Here is a 4,159-nt window from a genome sequence, read left to right as displayed (position 1 = left end):
GATTGCCTATGTGATTAGTATTGTTTCCCCTCCCCACTGGCATTTAGGTGATTTTTCTAACATTATTGCCAAAAAGCAGAGATACTGTTATCAAAATAGCTCTTGGACATGGCACAATATCCCTGGGACTAGCCACCTCCACCCACTGTGGCCTTCAACCCCACACCTCACCCTTCCACCAAGGAGCTAGAAGTCCCTTTTGATACTTTCAGAATCACCTTCCTCTTGGCCTTAAAGGAAGCAATATTCTGTCTCCTAGTCACTATCACACTGTTTCAACTTCCTTGATTTTCTCCCCATACTGCTGCCCCAACAGAGCTTTTCTGCCACAAACCTGGCCTTGTCTTTCCAGGCAGTCCATTCTTTGGGTTTGGTGTTCTAATCTCACTGAAGCAGCAGACCCATTGGGGGCCCTGTCCCTTTGGCTTGGTTCTTTATCTGCCCTAGAGGCTGCTCATTGGTTTTCAGGACCTGCTCTCTGAAACAGGAGTCAGCCTGGCCCCTTCGCAGGGGCCCTCTAAGCCTGCAAGAGGAGCAGCTCTGATGATCTCCGGGCTATCTTTAGGGTCCTGCTTGGCATAGTGAGTATGTGTACAATCTGCCTGTCCATCTCATTTTCTGTCTCTCATGCTAGGTCACACTTTCTTCTGGTGTTAATCCCATCTCTGTTCCCCGCTTCTGTTGGATGATTGAGCTAGGACCATGGTTCATACCCACACCAGTCCTTGTATCAGATGCCCTCTGCTAGACAAACCCTTGCTATTTTCTCTGCATTTGTTTCTCCATTTTTATAATATAGATAGACTGAGAATTTTCTAAATCATATTTTCTTTGGGGAGAGGAGTCTCCCCGCCTCCCCCCCTCTCTCCCCTCCTCCCCGGCCCCAGACTACTTCACCCAGACTAGTTGGAACTTATTATATAGCCTAGGCTGCCCTCAATACTCTTGATCCACCCACCCAGAATTAATAGGCATGAATCAATTACAAAACCTGGCATACCAAAATCATTAGATACTGATTCCTTTTTGCTTAATAATTCAAGCTTGAATTCATTTTTCTCTCCACATTTTACTATAGATAAACCTCAACTTGCTATGGTTATTTACTGAGAAAGTCATCATAAGTTCAGAATGTAAGTTGAAATGCACTTAATACACCTAACCTAACCACATCATAGCTTACTATAGAGTAAAAATTCTGGTATTTCTATTAATGGCATCTTTCACTGAGCTTACTTTAAAAAGGTCAAATAGCCAGGTGCCAGTGGCTCACACCTGTAATCCTAGCTACTCAGGAGGCTGAGATTTGAGGATCCAGGTTTGAAGCCAGCTCAGGCAGGAAAATCCAAAAGACTCTTTATCTCCAATAAACTACTCAGAGAAAGAAGGAAGTGGTACTGTAGCTCAAGTGGTAGAACACTAGTCTTGAACACAAAGAAGTTCAGGGACAGTGCCCAGCCCCATAGTTCACGCCCCAGGACCACCAAAAAAAAAAATGAAAATACAGAAAACTATAAGTAGTTCTTGAAGACAAAAGCATTAAGGGCTTTGGGCCTACATAGAATTGTAGATTTGCTCTGCTGCTACTTCTAAGTATAAGTTAAGGGGGTCAACTCCCCCTTGTTTCTCCATACATCCCCTCCAAACTGTCTCTTAGTGGAAGTTTCTTGCCCAGCTTCATTTTTCCATCGTCTTCTCAGGGGCACTGTCTCCTGATAAATCCTCGCTCCCATTTGTAAATTGACCTTAAGAAAGGTAGTCAGGATTTTCAGAAGTCAATGATGCTAGCACTTCAGAGGTGGTGGCAGGAGTCATGAATTCAAAGCCAGTGTGAACTACATAGGGAGACCCTATATCAAAATACAAGAACTGGTAGGGAGAGGGGGAGGGAAGAGTTGGGGAAGTGGGGAGGGAAGGGATGGTAGGGGAAAAACGAGGTAACAATGCTTGATAGGAAATGTACTCATTACCCTACTCATGTAACTGTAACCCCTCTGTACAGTATTTTGACAATAAAAAATATGAAAAAAAAAACAAGAAGTGGGGATGTAGACCAGTAGTAGAGTCCTTGTTTAGAATGTGCAGAACCTTGGATTCCATCCCCAGGAAAGCAAAAGTAAAATAAAAAAGCTTATAAAGATGACAGTTACAAAACACCACTGTGCAGAGGTTAGCTTCAGGATTATGGGGGCACATTTTCTCTGCTGAAGAGCAGATAGAAAATAGGAAAACAAACCCAAGTCTACAGAGAGATTGCTGAGACTCTGGGCTATTAAAATGGAGATTTTGGCTTTGTTGTCTTTAAAAAAAATCATAAGCTATAAAAACAATGCAAAGCTTCCATTCTTAAAAGGTAATTCTTAGCAAAAGACTGTTAAAGCCTGCAAGAGTTTGTTGATGGTAAGGGTGATGGTTTAATGTACATCTGGAAGCTCATTAGCCAAAAAGCCAAGCAATAACATGAGCCCTACATTCAAGCCCCAATACCAGCACAAAAGAATTTTTAGAAAAGAAAAATCTGTGTGATCTACACATTGGCTATTTCAGCACAGATCATTTGAGGTATTTGCATCCTATGTAGGGAAGTCACAACATTCTGCTGATTCTGACTTTTAGATATCAAAGGCTTCAAAATTGCATGTGGGAAGTTGGGCACCAGAAGCTCACATGTAATCCTTGCTAGCTATTCAGGACCCTTAGGTTTGAGGATGGTGGTTTGAAGCCAGCCCATTCAGGAAATATCCATGAGACTGTTAACTCCAATTAACCACCAAAAGGCTGGATGTGGTAGAGCACCTAGCATCAAGAACAAAAACAAAAAACAAAAAAACAGCTAAGGAACTGTACCCAGGCCCTGTGTTTGAGCCCCAGAACTGGTAAGCGCATATGCATGCGTATGTACACAAACACACACACACACACACACATCTCACATGGGAACCACATGCTTGTGAGTTTGTTCACCTTGTTGGATGCTGGGTTTAATGCAAGGAGTAAAGGGCAGAAAGGAGTATGATGAAGAAACCTGGGTGCTGGCCACAGGAAGGGGTGTACATGCAACATCAATATGGGCAGGATTGGTTCAGGTCTACTTTGCAGTCTGCTTGATTGCTTACCAGATGACTCTGGAGAATTAAAACCAAGATCCAGGATGTCTATAAACTGAGATGCACATTTATAAATGATTCATGAAGACTTATAAGGGCATTATGAAAGAATTTGTTGAGAACTTTCCATTGCAGTCTTATATATGTTCAGGTTTAGCACATTCTGAAAGGAAATAAAGGCTGGCCACCAAACTTTTGTTCAATCAGTAGTGTCATTATCCCTCAGCCAATATTCCATGAACACTAATGAGGCCCATTTCTGGCCTCAAGTTCTGGTCACTTCACAGATAAATCCACACCCCCACCTGTGTACAGCATATCTTTGTTACAGATGGTTGAAATATTTCCCATAGATTATTATATTATTTATTTTTGTCGGCCATGGAGCTTGAACTCAGGGCCTGGGCATTGTCCCTGAGCTCTTTCGCTCAAGGCTAGTGCTCTACCACTTTAAGCCACAGTGCCACTTCTAGTTTTCTGATGGTTAATTGGAGATGAGTCTCACAGACTTTCTTGCCCTGACTTTTCCTGCCTCCTGAGTAGCTAGGACTACAGGAGCCCAGCTCCTGGCCCATAGATTATTTTTATGCTCTGTGAATCCTATAAAGTCTGCACCTGCTTTTTATAATGATCTGCTGAAGCCCAGTCTGTAAGGGCAGTATTCAGTGTTGGTAGCCATGACAACCACCTTCATATTCTCATCCATGTTTCAGCTTTGATGCTTAGAGAGTCCTGCTTGTTTGGACATCAACAGGTTTTCTTGATAAAATTACAACATAAATACAGTTGTGAAAATTCAAAGCCTACTCAGTACCTTGTCTGAGCTGCTACCTTGGCATCTACCAGATAGATGATATTTAGATCTGAAAGGTACCCCAAAGATTTTGTCTTAACGGCAGTATTGAGTAGTGGATCATGGGGGCACTGTCCTCATCAATGGATTAGTTCCATGAACGAGAGCTTTGTTATTACAGGTCTTCCTCTCACTTGGCTTCCTTTCTGCCAAGAAGTGAGCACCTTTCTTCTATCACCTGTCTCTACCAGGAAGGATT

The sequence above is a fragment of the Dipodomys spectabilis genome, unplaced genomic scaffold, assembly GCF_019054845.1.
Source record: "Dipodomys spectabilis isolate Male_0828 unplaced genomic scaffold, ASM1905484v1 ptg000187l, whole genome shotgun sequence".
NCBI classification, from domain to species: domain Eukaryota; kingdom Metazoa; phylum Chordata; class Mammalia; order Rodentia; family Heteromyidae; genus Dipodomys; species Dipodomys spectabilis.
This window is presented reverse-complemented; position numbering follows the sequence as displayed.